Here is a 16,851-nt window from a genome sequence, read left to right as displayed (position 1 = left end):
CGCCAAGGCTGCAGACTACAGGAAGGCAGGAAGGGAGTGCCAATGGTTCCCAGCTGCCCACTGACTCTCCTGCACTTTGTGGCTTATGCCACAAATGCTTGTCGCTGCTATTGGGGATCTTGTTTCAGCAGAGGCCTCAAGAAGGGACCATTTTACAAAATCTGAAAATATGAGGGACTAAATTCCTATAGGGCACATGTTGACTCATGAGAGATAGAAGATAGGAAGAAACTGACAGATACATATTTTTTCCTTTTATCCATTCCCTAGTAATGGAATAGTCCATGTGCAATTATTCCAAATGTCCTCTTGTGAGTGGTCCTGCATGATGGAACAAGCAATTATATTTTCATGTACAGATGTGCCCTGTTCTGTAACTAGACATCTTGCCTCTGCTTTCCCTGCTTCCCTGCCATATTTCCCTTTCTTCTTCATTTATTCTTCCCTGGGATTGCAGCTCTCAGTTTTCTAAGCCAGCCCAGCTAAGACATTCCTGAGTAGACTTGAATTATACGTATCCATATTTATTTCAGAAATTGAAAGAAGAAAAAAAGTATATGAAGGAGAAATATGGGTAATTCCATGTCAACCACGGCTTCAACTGCTTTCAGTCTAAGTTAACGAATTCCACATTGACACATCACATCCTTACCCTTATGAGGTGAATTGTACATACAGCTCTGTAGGAATTCCTATTTAGAAAACAAACACGCATCTCTACTTCAGCCGGTCCCAAACTGAATTCAGCTTTCCACCCAACCTGATCCTCCATCTTTATTTCACATTGAGCTCAGAACTTCGTTAAAATAAATTTAAATTTGGCTCCAATGCACTATCCCATGTCCCCTCCTTGCTTTTATGCAAACACTAAGTGGTCAATGTTTTCATTATCTTTCTATGGGAATTCTGTCTAATTACCTGTTACCACTGAACCTTCACTCATCTCATTTCACTCTGATCTCAATCATCTTCCCTGGAGCTGTTCTAATCCCTCTGTCTTCTAAGTACCCTGATATCAGAAAACAGTCCATTTCTTTAATTTCTTCCAAATTCCAATTGAATATATATATTTTAAATTTTTATAAATGTAAAATGCATTTTAAAAATCTTGACTGTTGATTTGCAGAACAGAGTATAGTTGGTCACATTGCTTAAATAGATTGTCAGCCACTTGTGTTTTAGGATATCTAATTTTCTAGACTTCTCAGAAGGCTCCAACTTCACACTAGCTAACATTTATTAAGCTATTTTTATTAACCAGGCACTATTCTAAATGCTCTCTATGTATCACTTGTTCAATTCTCACAATAAAACACGGAAGAACTTTCAATATCTTCATCTCACAGACGTGGAAACCGAGGTACAGAGAGATTAAGTAATTTTCCTGAAGTCCTAGAAGCGGTAAGGAAAGAGATGGCATTAAGCCCAGGTACTTCGGCTCATAAAACTTCTCTTAGTCATTAGGTATAGTGTGTTTTTGTTTGTTTTTTGGGGTTTTTTTTTTTTTTTTGACTCATATCAACCTGCTGAGCCTCATGACTGCATTTCTTCATTAGTAAAATGAAAACAATAAAAGCTTCCTCACAGGATTTCTGAGATGATTAAATGAAATAATACTTATAAAAGTGTCTAGCTACACAGCACAATGATAGTTGCAGTATTTATTATTAATGGTAGTTATAGTATGAAGCTTTCTAAAGAAATAATATCTTATTATTAAAAAAGGTTTATGTGTAATGCAACTGAAGACAGTTTTACTATCATAGTGAAAATGAGAAACAGCCTAAATATAAATTAAGAAAATAGACATAAATAAATTATGACACATCCAAGGAACATTATGCAGTCAGTAATATTATCTTTCAAAAAATATTTAGTTCCTTGTAAATGCTCATAATGTATGACTACATGGAAAAAAGAATAAAAATAGTAAGGAAACAATTATATACAAACATGCTCAAATATATGACTATAAGAAATTGTTCAGTGTTACCACTGATTATTTCTGGCTGGTGGCATTATGAATTTCCTCTCTTTTCTTTTTTGTACCTTTTGTATTTTCCGAATTTTCCACCATGGGTATCTATCAATTTTATGTCAGAATAAGCCATATATACATACACATTGATTTAAATTTTTATATCTGCAGAATATTAGAAGAAAAGAGACCTTTTATATCCTGATATGGCTTTTAAAACTGTATATCATGATGTATTATAATGAAAGTAGTCATATTATAAAAAATTATTAAAAATACATTTTAAATATCTATTATTTGCTAATAACACCATAAGGTCTTTTCAAAAGTATGCTCGTCAAATTAATAGCCAAATTATTGCACTGCATGAAAATTCCCTTTAGTAATGTTCATTAAGTAGACTATTCAGCTTTATTTTCTGCCCTAAGCACTACTAGTATTTTTTTTCTGAGAAATGCTATGAAGCTTAATTAATAATTGAAAAGTATTTGATCTCCCTCAAATGCATGTAAGGTATTATAAGAATTGTAATCAACATATAAATCTAGATAAAGTATTAACACAATTAAAACACATTAAATAATTATATCCTTGTCTGTATTACATGACAAATTTGTGAATTCTGGTATTTAGCATCCCAACCTCTGTTCAAGCCTGTGAACTATTCCTCCTGTCCCTAGTGCTGCCTGTGGGCCCAGGAAACTGAGTTCCTCCACCTGACCTCTCATCTGCCAGTAGAGCAGAGTGTACTTCTCACTCTGCTTCATGGCAGTGTCAGGGCTCCAAAAGAGTGGAGATTAACTCTACGAGGCTTCTTAAGGCCTAGCCTCACATATCAAATTGTATCACTCTGCCAAAACACAGTTACATGTCCTGCCCAGATTCAAAGAGTTGAGAAACTGACCCCACCTCTAGGTGTAAGAAGTGGTCAAGTCATACCGCAAAAGAGCATGGGAGGAGTTATTGTGGGCACCTTAGAAAACATTCTCCCATGGCCTCTATTTCCCCAGCTGTTTCTTGAGGCCTGCCGAGAGGGAAGGTGGCACACTACTTTTTCAGAGGGTGCTTTGTGATATCTCTTCATGTTGCATATCTTTTCTCTGCACGCATCATTCCCAGTGAGACTGGGCACTAAATAGGATTCTTCATAATCCTTCTCACAGTAAATGTTGGAGTGTGATATTCTCCATACATTCTTCTATGAAAAAATTGCAAAAAGTAGCTATATTTCTCATTGTGTAAGAGGCAAACGACATAGGCATTAAAAACATGAAGGAACAGCAGTGAGTATTTACTAAAAGACTAGTGTATGTTCAACATGCTTAAAACCATTATGAAGGTTTAAAAAATAATAAAGTCATGTCATCCTCCTTGCCGTCGGAAAGGTTACTAGCTAGTTGATAAGACAAATGTAACTAATATAGGTTGAAATTATAAAACAATACATTATGTAATAATTATTTATATAATATGCTATAATTAGACACAAAAATATGCATATGATCTATGAAATGTACGGCTTGAGTGATCTCAATAGTTGAGAGTTAAAGTAGCCTTTGTTTTCTTTTTGTGGACAAAGTAGAACTTGAATGTAAAAGGTAATTTAGATTTGAGTAGCTTGTGAAAAACAGGAAGTAAATTTCAGATGAGAATAGCCTGAGTGAAGTAAGACACGGAGGGTTATTAAGAAATGAAACTATATTTGAGTAGATATGTAGGACCATATTTAACAATTTTGAATTGACACCATAATAATGACAATTGACAAAATAGTCCCACTAGCCATTTGGTTGTTCAATCCAGAAACATAATGCCTATCCCCAATTCATATCTTTCAAACACCATCGTCACACATATATCTGAGAGTAATAACCAACACTTATTGAAAACTTTCTTCCCTGCTTGTCTAATAATGGAAATAATATATTTGTTGTAAGCTCAAATAAATTGTTAAAAATAAGACCCTTAGAATACGATCTGGCATATTGTTAATATGTTAAATATATATATATATAAATAGTTACCCATAAATGTTAACTATTGCTGTTGTTACTAATATTTACACGATCGTTATTATTCTATGCCAAATTCATCCACTTATCTCCATCTTTACTGCAACCACCTCATTCTAAAATCCTATCTTTTTTGCCTGGTTGGCTCTAATGGCCCCTTCCCTCAGTTTCCACTTTTGACTCTGAACACACATTTTTCAAAAAGCAGTGAGGTAGATTTTTCTGTTAGCACAAAAGACTTCATGTCAATTGTTTCTGATAAAAAGTCACCTGTTTGTATCATTATCTTGTATGTAATGTATCTTTTTGCTTTGGCTCCTTTTAAGATTTGCTCCTTGTCTAGTTTCTAGCAGTTTGTCTATGTGTGTGGCAGACAGACACTAAGGTGACCCCAGTGATTTCTGGGCCCCGTGATGGTCTCACTGTTGTGTATTCCCCTCCCCTTGTATCTGGGCAGGGTCTGCGACTTGCTTCTAAACAAACGAATATGGCAAGGTGATGGGATGTCATCCCTGTGACCCTATTATGTTAGAAAAGACTCCCTATTAACAGACTAGAGCTAGAGTCTTCTCTCAGGGTTGATGCAGGAAGGGTAAGGGGCCATGTTGAAGAAGTCCACGTGGCAAGGAACTGCAAGTGGCCTCTAATGTTGAAGGCAGCCTCTAGTGGACTGCAAAGAGCTGGGGCCCACTCTTATAGCCACCAGTGAAGGAATTCTACCAACAATCCGAATGAGTTTAGCAGTGGACTCTTCCCCAGGCAGCCTCCTGGAGAGACTGCAGCCTGGCTGTCGCCTTGCTTGCAGCCTTGTGAGACCAGTAACAGAGGACACAGGCCAGGCCTGTGCTCCTGACCCACGGAAACTGTGAGATAATAAATGTGTGTTCTTCTGAGCTGATAAGACTGGTGTCATGAGTGTGTGCACCAATATCCGTATCCAGAATAGCCTTGAATCTAGTACTTTATTTTGATTATGATCTACCTGCAGATCCTATAAGAGAGAAAAAGAATCAAAGCCGACCACGTAATCTCTAAATATATTTGGAACTCAGATATTATCTGTTTAATTTTCTCTTATTCCCATTTACTTTATTACATTCCTTGAACTCTCCTGAAGCTTCATGATAGAAGTTATACTTCAACTGAAGCATACATTTTTATGCATTTGTGTCCATCATTTTGCCATGCTGAGTATAATTAGTTATGTTGTGCAAATTGTTAATGTCTTGAGAAAAAAAGCAGTAAGTATATTTTTTCCTAGATCACATCCAGAAGCAGGTGAAGTTTGTCTCTATGGGCCCTAAACATTTCATTCCAACCTCCTGTTGTTAGCAGAATGCAATGTTCATAACGGGGAAATCGAATACAACACCTTCTAGAATGCAACGTATATAGAATGATGCTACACATATATATGGCTCCTTGACTTCTAGATTTGTAATGAGTTTGCATTAGAGCTCTATTTAACTCTTTAAAAAATGTCAAAACTAAAATATTTTACAACTCCATTAAAAAACTTATGAATTAAGTAATTCAAATCCCTAAGAATCCTAAGCTTTTAAAATGTTCAACAAGAGAAACAAATATACACTAAATTTTTCAAATATTCAACAAGAATAAATTAATAAACATAAAAATAAAATTATACTTGGTGCCATATCAAAAGTTTTTTTTACCTTGTGTTTATTGCTACATTAAATTTTGTTGACTGATTTTTCACCATCCAGAAAATGACTGCTGACTCGTATTTTCGCTGAAAAAAATAGTTATTTTGAAATAGAGTACCCTCCCATATTTAGAAAGACAGCATCATTACTGCATTTCTTATAAATGTGTAGTTCATTAGCCCAGGAAACGATAACCACGCCTGTCCATTTTAGCCAACCCCTGAGGTAATCTCCCGTGAGTGCTGCCCGTATACCAATTCCCACTCCATCATTTATGGTATGACAAAGGAGTAAGTGCTGGAAACTCCATTTCTATCCATTTCTACTTTTTTTTCAGATTCCAAGGGCATAAAGGGACATTAAAAATAGCTCAAGGGTAACTAAACAGCCTACTGCAGTTATTTTTTTATTTAAATGAAACTTTTAAAAAAGTAGCTCCAATTTTTAAAAATTTGATTTCATTTTCATACGCTGATTGCTCGTATATGTTCTTGTGTACACATGGAATAATACTTGTATAACTATAGATCCCATGAAGGTAATTCATACAGAGATTCACATCATTAGTAGTTTTCTCTCCCTTGGTAGGGGTCTGGGTACAGTCACGGGGAGGACTGGTGTCTCCTCACACCTCATGGCTTGCAATATAGGGCAAGGCGACAGCTATCCTCTCTCTGGGCTGCGAGCCCCGTGGTGCGTTCAGCAGGCAGCTCTGCAGGGGCCTCTTGCCCGGCACTGATCCAGGTACCAACCACATGCTGGCAAGGAGGTTACAATCTGTTGGAGGTCGCCCAGTGCATGTGAGGTGGGGTGGCAGCCTGCAGTAAGGAGACATTAAATTCCCGACCTTTTGCCAAGGCCCCACATTTTAATTTTGCACTGAACCCTGCAAATTACATAGCCAGATAGGACTATTAATGAGTATAAGTGCCATTAAGCAGTTCAAATACATGAAAAGGTTTTCTCTCACTCCCAAATTTTTTTGCTCAAATAATATTTCATTAACTTGATGATTACTTTAAATTTCCAACTCAGTTATGTCAGTCATCATTGGATTACTAAAAGTTTATCTCACCTTTCTCTCTCTCTCTCCACACACACACACACACACACACACACACACACACACGCGTTTCTTTTCCCTTAATCCTTTTCTTAATAACTTCTATTCAACCTAATGTTGACAGTCAAGCCTTCAATCCATATTAACTGTATTAAGTTTTCACAATGTACCATATACTTTATTCCCTATAATTTATCTTACATAGAAATTCTTAGGTTTGAAATTTTTTTCATTTTACCCTAGTTTGATTCTGCCATTTCTCACCTGCATAACCCCAATTCATCATTCAGGTCTTGACATAAAGTCTTTATTTTTTTTTTCCAGTAGAAGTTCTTTTGTGTATAATAATGTTCCCAGGCCAGCTCAAAAATGCCAAGTAAATCCACAACAACAATTCAATACACATTTCTCAATACATACTTTGCTAAAGCAATGAAGAATGCATATCCTGGAATCAAAATACCTGAGCTTGAAAATGAGCTCCACTTCTTACAACTGGTGATGTTGAGCAAGTGGCTATTCTCATGCCTCTGTCTCCTAATCTGTAAGATGAAGATAAACAGATTATGTACTTTATGAGTTTGTCGTGAGGGTTGAATGAGATTATATGTGTGAAGCCCTTAGAACTGCATCTGGTGGTGTTAGATATTAGGATTATAATATCTGTGAAACAATAATCTAGGCATCAGAAATGAAAAAGATGAAAAGAACACACTTCGATCTATGTACATATTTGGAACTAACAGTAAATAATAAAGATAGACAGACCCAATCAATGACTCTGATATGAGGAAAATTGTAATGCTGCAGAAGAGGTACAATTACACGGTATGAAAGGGACTTTAAATTAAATGAGAGTGGTTTGAAAACACTCTTTGGAAGAGAGTCTGAATATTGCCCAAGGAGAAATGTAGAATAGGAGAATTCTCCCAATCCAAACTGCTAAAGAAACCGCCTGAACCAGGAGCTCTGGCAAGGACAGAGAGCACGAAGAACACAGGCCTCCTGTGGTCACCAGGAGAATCGTGAGCCGCAGGCAAGAGTGTGTTTCTCCTCAGCATTACGCCTCTGTGGGGAATGTAGGCGTTTATCCATTGACCGTAGGCCAAACCGTCTTCAGATCATCTGAAGAATGTTTATATCCTAATCCCCTGTATATGTGTGTCTACCACATATCATTCATTCATTCATGCATTTATTATTCTATCAGGGTGTTTTCACCTCTTCCTATAAAGTCTGTTCACGTACTAGTGGCTGTACGTGGTGGCAAGTCTCTTTCAGAACTAAACAGAATTGCTGCAACCCATTTTTTCATCAACTCTTTTGTTTTTTTCCTATAGCTGTTCATTTTTAATCTCTGCAAGTTTAAATTACAACAAATAATAAAAAAAATGACCTCATACCGGAAAAAATTCCATATATTCATTTAAATTAAAACACTATTGTATGTATCCTTCAGTGTTAGAACTACGTATATATATTATATATATTAATATATAAAACATATATTAATTTCCAATCTTTTTTTTTTTTTTGTGAGGAAGATCAGCCCTGAGCTAACATCCATGCTAATCCTCCTCTTTTTGCTGAGGAAGACCGGCCCTGAGCTAACATCTATTGCCAATCCTCCTCTGTTTTTTGTTTTTTTTTTTCCCTTTTTCTCCCTAAGGCCCCAGTAGATAGTTGTATGTCATAGCTGCACATCCTTCTAGTTGCTGTATGTGGGACGCCGCCTCAGCATGGCCGGAGAAGCGGTGTGTTGGTGCGCGCCCGGGATCCCAAGCTGGGCTGCCGTTAGCGGAGCGCGCACACTTAACCGCCCCAATCTTTTTAATGTATTAGATACCTGACTTGATAGGCTAAATAACCCTCTATCCCATAAACTGATTTCTCTATTCAAAGCACACAGATTCATGTGACAATAACCAAAAAACAACAATAATTAGGAAAGTCTGTTTAATGAAATATTATTTTTTAAAATAAATTCTAGTAAGAAGGTATAGTTCTCTTCTTAAAAGTTGATAAGTGGAAGGGACCTGCAGAGATAGTATGATCCAAATTATTCTTATGTAATGGGGAGGACATCTAAGCCAGAAAAAGATTTTAAAATTTAAAAAATGATAAGAATAATAAAAACTCCATCACAAAAAGATAAGATTAAAAATATAAAAGAGGTAACTAACACACACAGTGCAAGTGGCCAATAAATGTCTATCAGTGCTTAACCAGGTTCACAAAGTAAACTGCTGGCCAAGTCTTGACAGAACTCAGGTGTTTTCTCTTCGTATTCAATCTGTTTTCCATTATGTCACACATCCTTTTCTTAGTAATTATTCAAACTCCCTACTTGTGGTATATAGCAATAAACTTTGTATTGGAAACTTCCTTTATAACTTTTGTAAATTGCTTTTGCTCTTGCAAAAGAAAAATGCTCTTTCCCCTTCTCTCCTTCCTTTTTTCCCCCTCTCTCTCCCTCCCCTTCTCCTTGTCTCTTTCTCCATTTCTTTGCATCAAAATATTTGAAAGCTGTTGGGAAATTTTTAATGTACACATTAAACTAATCTGCCATGAATTTACAGACATTCAAAAACGTATGCAATTTAAAAAACGTCTGAAATGTTGACTGTCATTCTATAAATATAAAGACTAAAAAACAGTTCACCTATCCATTCTATGCAGTGAAGATAGCTTGCAATACTGTAATTATCTAATGCATAAAAATCTTGCATTCAGATGATTACGTACTCATTCAACCTCAGTACAGTAAAACATAAGGCTTTCTCAATGAAATTACAGAATTACATTAAATATGAAAAGCAAGCTTTCCTGGGAATCAGCAAACATTGTATTTAAACATTATTTCCCAAGCTTGAAATTATAATTAGCCATTAGTATCTATTATACATAGTCATCTACATAATTGCTGATTCTGTTTATTATTTTTCTTCCTTGGAGCTAATCTTTACAAAATGCCTTAAATATCTGACTTTCGTACGTTTAAAATACTGAAAAGAAATCTTGGTGTCAACAAAGCAATGTTCCTCTCAATTTTAAGCAATGGGACTCTAGTTCGCATATTACACTTCCTATAATAAAATATATGGTTTTAAACTGCACACGCTACCGAATTATTCTAAAATGTTAATAGCACTAAAAAATATCCAGAGCCCTCAAACTCAGTTGGTATTAAAATTTCCAGGAGGTGACAAACATAAAGTATGTTTAGAGTTGATTCTCTATACAAATCTCTTGATTGTATCCTTAAGAACTTACCTCCAAAATGCAGCCACAAATCAGTAAGAAACAGCAAATAAATACAATAGATTAAAATGAAGTTTTAAAAGGTATATTAAACATGTTTTAGTAACATGTTTGTTTTATAATCTTTAACACATTTATGTTTACCAAAGAAGAGAAATTCCAAATATCTAAACATTTCTCCACAGTTTTTTCTTCTGTAGATAGATTCCATCTTAAATTAGCAATCTATATATTACATTACCCATATACACATACAGAGCAACACAGTTCTATAAAGGATGAATCAGAGTTTCTAATGAAAGACTAATCAAAATAAGATATGGTGGATATTTCATTATATACACAAAATCGGCATAAGTAGTTGACAAAGGATTGACATTGAAATATTTTACTTTCTGAAGAGCAATATAAATTAAGGAAGGATTTCAATTCAATCTTTAGCCTAGAGCAATATTCAGAAATGAAAGATTTATTGCCAAGGCATTCTCACTTGAATTCAGTAATGTGAATTGAAATTATTCTGAAAGTTAATTTAGAGGAGAAGATGGTTTTTTCCTTAATGTGTACATGCAGCTAGCAAGCACCTCACTCAAATCAATCACCATGATCATTTAAACTAAAATCTACCATATAAACTGAGGGAAATGGAAAATAAAATGTGTAGGAATAGAGAATAAAATATACTATCTAGCTGATGAAAGATAGAAAAGATCACAAGATGTAGAAATGATAAGATAAGGCACCTTTGGGATTATTTCATGATTTTTTTAAAGGTAGGATTATTTCATGATTTTTTTAAAGGTAGGTTATGACTCTCCTCAGATAAAACCAGGTGGAATCCATTTAAAAATCATCAATGCACAGTCACAAAAATCATGGAATGTGGGATATAGAAAGATCATATGTGACAAATACTACTAATTTTCCCACTTTCATACATGAACAAAAATTCCTTTAGACAGGAGAAATGAAAAGCATGTCCAAATTAACATGCCAAACTCTTGTTAAATAAGACAACTGCCAGTAATACATCCACTTGGGAAAGACTTCAATTTAACTTTCCTAAATAGCTATACCTGAAATTAAAACAAGTGAAAGACCAAAACCATTTCTAATTCAGGCAAAAATCCTCATGATAATTAAGAATAAAATATATTTAAAATTTAGCTATATTTGTATATTATTGCCCTGCTAACTTTTCCCACAGCAGAAATAAGTTAAATCAATCATCCCTAGATGCAATAGGCATGTGCATTTAGAGACTCATTCCCACAGTGCTGTTAAAGTCTCTCCTGAGTAATGCCTTTCAATGAAATCTTCATGTCACCATGTACCTTTGAAAGTATAACTAAAACTTCTATACGACTTAATAACATTTATCATCTAAATTGGGATCATTTTCACAGTTAAAGGAGTAGTTAATTATGTTGACACAACAGCTATAACATAATACTGTCCTGGGAGTACCAGGATGTACAGACATCTTCTTACCATAAGATCCAGGAGTAAACCTACTTTATAGCCATATCTATCCTTTTTGCATGCTTCCACTCATCTAGGAACTGGAATCTGCAATTGAAATACCTTTGTTCATTTTATCTTTTCAATAACACTTTGAAGTTAGTGTCCAATATTGTGCAGTTCAAAGGGCATAAAAGACTTATGCAAAATAAACTTACACAAGTTCATATAGTTCATAAATGTCAGAGCCAGGCCTCCAATTCAAGTATATTAGGCATCAAAGTTAGCACTTTTAAACATTATTTAAATTTAGAGACTGACTGCCTAAAATAACTGCCTTGACTAAAACAAAACACTTAGAGTAGAAGAACAATATGCAATAAATGCTGGATTCAGCATCTGTTTCCTGAGTTGAAAGCATAATAAGTGTATTAAGTGGTATAAATGAAGACCTTATAATATAGTATGAGGTATGTAATTGAGTAATTTATTACAAGCCTAAATTGAATAAGTAATAAAATAGAAACGTAAGAGCATATCATTGCAAGAAATGTATTGTGAGAAATAGTTGATTCAGTTTAGAGAATTTATGAAATGCTACATGAGTGATAAGCCAAAAGAATTTAATCTCTTTTTCTAAATGTACATGCTGGTAGTGTCAACTATTTACTTAAGGTTCTAAATGACAAAAATAACATAGTCTCACCAAGTGATAACAGCTTTATCAGACCACTTACAAAAATGTCTGCAACTATAGCTCTCCTTGTAGTGGCATCTTTCTGCAATGGGTCTTTGTACCTCATCCCACGCAAAGGTGGAGCTTATTCCTTTCCAATGATTATAGGCAGGTCTTGTGACAAGACTTGACCAATAAAATCCAGTGGGAGTGACATTGTACCCGTTCCATGTTTAGGCTTCAAGAGTTTTTCCACGAATTTGCTCTGTCTCTCTCAGAACACTGCTCGGCTGCCTTCTGAACAAGCTTGGACTAGCCTACTGGAGGATGAGAGGCAGCTGAAACAAAGATGAACTATCCAAATTGAAGCTATGCTATAAAGCCATTCTCCAGCTGACCTAGCAACTGACCACAGACACACTAATAAACCAAACCCCAAGCAGAAGAACCACCCAGCAGAGCCCAATCCAAATTGCCAATCCATGGAATTATGAGCTAAATAAAAGTTTGTTGTTTTAAGATATTATGTTTGGGATGATTTGTTATGAAGCAAAATCTAAGCAATACATTAGCTAATATGATAAATGATACGGGATATTAATGTGGATGACATTTGGAAGAGTATGTGACATTTCTTTTCATGATTAAATTGAATTCTGATAATGAAAAATACTTTTGAAATAAATGTTTTGGATAATTGGCACATTTTCACATACACATTACAAACATGGGTTCAAAGAGATTCTTAGAAAATATGGCAGACACACTGTGGGTAGTTTGCATAATCCCTGCCCCCTGATGTTCATACTTTTGTGAAATCTCCTTTCCTTGAGTGGGTGAGGCCTATGATCTGCTTCTGACCAACAGACAATGGCAAGTGAAAAGATGTCACTTCTATTATTTTGTTACATTATATAATTCTCTGTCTTGCTAACTCTATAGACTCTAATTCTACAGCTGTCTTTGAATAATAATTGGACCATGTTGTGGGGCCCATGTGACAAAAAGCTGAAGGTAGACTCCAGCTCACAGTCATCAAGAGGCCCAGGGCCTCAGTTATACAGCTGTAACAAATCCTGCCAACAACCAAAGTGGATTTAGAAGCAGATTCTTTCCCAGTCAATCCTATAGATGAGAATGCAGTTGAACTGATACCCTAATTACAGCCTTGTGAGACCCTGATCAGAGAACCCAGCTAAACCATGCCCAGAATTCTGACCCACAGCAACTGTGAGATAATAAATGTATTCTATTTCAAGCTGTTAAGTTTGTGGTAATCTGTTGCACAGCAATAGATAACTAATGTGTTGAAGGTGCAGCTTGGTTTCTTCTTGCTGCTTATAACAGATTGCAAGAGAAAAAAGGCAAATTGAGGTAAGAATTGTTAACAAACAGGACATAGAACTTAATGATTTTTAAAAATTCTTTACATATTTAGAAAGCAAAAATGCGTTAAAATTTTAAAAATGGCTTCTGTGACATGGTATAGAGATAAGCTCTAATTTAGAGAAAAATTTGAGATCTGGCTTTACAAGTATTTTCTAAAATTTCAGAAAGATAAAAAGGTCAAAGTATTCAGTCACATAAAGAATGATTTAAAGAGATTAAGGATATATGTCATGGATCTTCTTAATCAAAACTATGGCCTCTAGAGAGCTTAAGAGCATTGTCCTTCAGCCATATAAGCAAAAGGCCAAGGTGAGGAAGAGCTTATCTTGAAAAATCTGTGGGTATGCCTTTTGTCTAATGGATTGAATCTCATTGAAATCCATGGGAGATCCACAAAGTATTTGTGAAAACTATTTCAGCTAAGACATTGACAGCATGGGTTAAAAGAATCAAAGAGAAAATAAAATGAAAGTAGCCATTGGACTTCACGAATACCATTGTCAGGAAACCAGCCAATAAAAATATTCAGTTGGGAACACACTCTGACTTCCATGAGAAAGGCAGAATGACTCAGAATGTAGAACCAATAGTCCAGAGGGTAAAGTCAAAGACTTGGAGAATCATTCCGTGACCTCAAAACACAATCAAGAAACTCCCAACATTTGCCTAAGGTGATTTCATAATTGCTATGGACCAGTGACTTCTTTTTGACTTCCATTTCCTTTCTGTTTGAATGGAAATATCTATAGTTGTTTTCCTATGCCTGTCCCAACATTGCATATTTTATGTGTATGGAAAAGTTAATTTGCCTATTTAGTACTCACAGATTGATGGATCATGAGGAAATACACCTATGGGTACTCATCCACAACTGGAGCTGATTTAGATTCTGAAATTCAAGCAGATTCTGTAATGGGATGAGACACTGGGAACCATGGGCAGGGGTGAAGGTATCTTGCATGTGGGAGGAATGTGAATCATTGGCAATCAGATGAAAGAATGTGTTAGACAGACTCAAGTTAGCCCCCTAAAATCCTTGCCTTCTGATGTTCAGATCCTTGTTCAGTACCCTCTTATTGAGTGAGCATTATCTATGACGTTTCTAACCAATAGAACATAACAAAGGTGAAAGATATTTTTGTGATTACACTACACTATATAAGACTTTGTCTTGCTAGCAGACTCATGCTAGAGACTCTCTAGCTCACTTTGAAGAAGTAAGCAGCCCTGTTGGGAGGCCCACATGACAAGCACCTGAGGGCAACCTCTAGCAGCTGTGAGGGACCTCCAGCTGACACTCATTGAAGGCTGGGGCTCTCAGGCTTAGAGATGTAAGGAAATAGATTATGCCAAAAACCTAAGTAAACTAGGAAGTAGATTATTGAATTGCAGCCTTGTGAGACCCTAAAAAGAGGAACCAGCTCAGCTGTGTCCAAGCTTTAGACTCACAGAAACTTGGGATAATAAATTTGTGCTATTTTAAGTCACCAAGTTTGTGGCATTTTACTATACAGTAACTGGTAACTATTGCAAATAGATATTTGACTAATAACAAACATATGTATTTTACCTTATACTGTCTAATATGTGACTGAAAAGTTTCATTCTTCTCCAAGGAAATCAGATTATTTCTCCAGACATTGTTTAAAGTTTTTATTTGTAAGACAAGATTTGAAATAATTTTCTTTATAGGAGTAAAAGTATATTACTTTACACATAAATAATAGAAGTTGATTTTTTAAATTTCATGCAATTATTTTATAGTTGATGATAACAGTATTAGATACAGGTACTAATTATGAGCTCCCAAACATTGCATATGTGGTTGCTTTAATTTCTAGAAACTGGCTGGTACTTTTGAAGCCAGGTACCTGAGAATTACTGTAAATATTCAGTAAAGACATGATTACTCTTGACCTTGTTCCTAACACAGACACAGATGAAAAGAAGTTAATCTTGTTAATTTACTATTTTCTTGTTTAACCTGAGGGGTGATTCAAGGATCACAGGATTTATAAGTTTGTTTTGTGAAGAAAAAGAATGCCTTTAAAGAAGTTACAATCACCAGATAACCAGATAACCAGCCCCCAGCTGCCACTGATGGCCAGAAGTCTGATTGCCCAAGGGGTTATCTGGAGTGAAAGAAACATGGATTTCCCCTTTGTTTCTCCAAACTCCTCCTCCCAAGCCCCTTAGCACTATAAAGACCCCCTGCTTTTCTCTTCTTAAGGCAGATTTGAGAGAACCTATCCTCCTGCCTTCTAGTGTTGGCCGGTTCAAATAACCCTTTCTCCATCTCCAAGCACAGTCTCAGCGATTAGCTTATTGCTCATCAGGCACACGAACTTGAGATTAAGAAGTTTAGTATCACTTTCACTTAGTTCTGGTGTTAAAGCAATTTTTGTCAGAATTAGCATATTTGAGAATATTAACTTCTAATAACAACTGTCCTTATATCAATAAAAAATATGGATAGATCATGTAAATGCCCTTTTAGTATTCTCTGTGACATTGGCTGTGTCTGCATTGATATTTCATCACTGCCAACATCCCTCAAACAAAATATTTTTGGTGAATCATCTGGAGACAAGGCATGGAGGACAGAATTGACAAAAGCCAACGAAAGGATTTCAAATGATATAGAGTTAAAAGGACTTGTGGAAAAAATAAAAGACATGTGAAGATCTCTAAGAGAGATAGGTCATTGGCCTTCTCAAAGAGGAGAACTGAATAATAAAATGTTATATAGTATAAAAATGTTCCAGTAATAAGAAAAGATTTTAATCCACAGAGAAAAATGGTGAATGGATAAACAGCCCAATAAAATTGTTGAATTTCAATAATAATGAAAAACTTAGGCAAGACAATCAAACAAAAATTAAAAGGCTATGTACAGACTTCTTTCCAAACACATGTTAGGACCAGAAGACTGTGGATAAATGTCTACATAATGCCTAAAAAACAATTATAATATAAGAAATGTCTACCCATAAAAATTGTCATGCAAGTCCAAGACAAGAAATACATACATCTGAACATGCAACGGTGTAGAATTATTGATTTCATAACCGTTTCTTGAAAGCACTAATAGAGTGTGAAATTAAATAATTTGAGAATGAATTTGCCAAAAACTAAATACTTAAATATAAATCTAACAAAATATGTACAAATTCTATATGAAGAAAACTATAAAACTCTGATAAATGAAATCAACGAACAATTAAATAAATGGAGAGATATTCCCTGTTCATAGATAGAAAGACTCAATACTGTCAAGATGTCAGTTCTTTCTAGCTTGATCTATAGATTCAACACAATCTCAATCAAAATCTGAGGAATTATTT

The sequence above is a fragment of the Diceros bicornis genome, chromosome 11 (genome assembly GCF_020826845.1).
Source record: "Diceros bicornis minor isolate mBicDic1 chromosome 11, mDicBic1.mat.cur, whole genome shotgun sequence".
In the NCBI taxonomy this organism is placed as follows: domain Eukaryota; kingdom Metazoa; phylum Chordata; class Mammalia; order Perissodactyla; family Rhinocerotidae; genus Diceros; species Diceros bicornis.
This window is presented reverse-complemented; position numbering follows the sequence as displayed.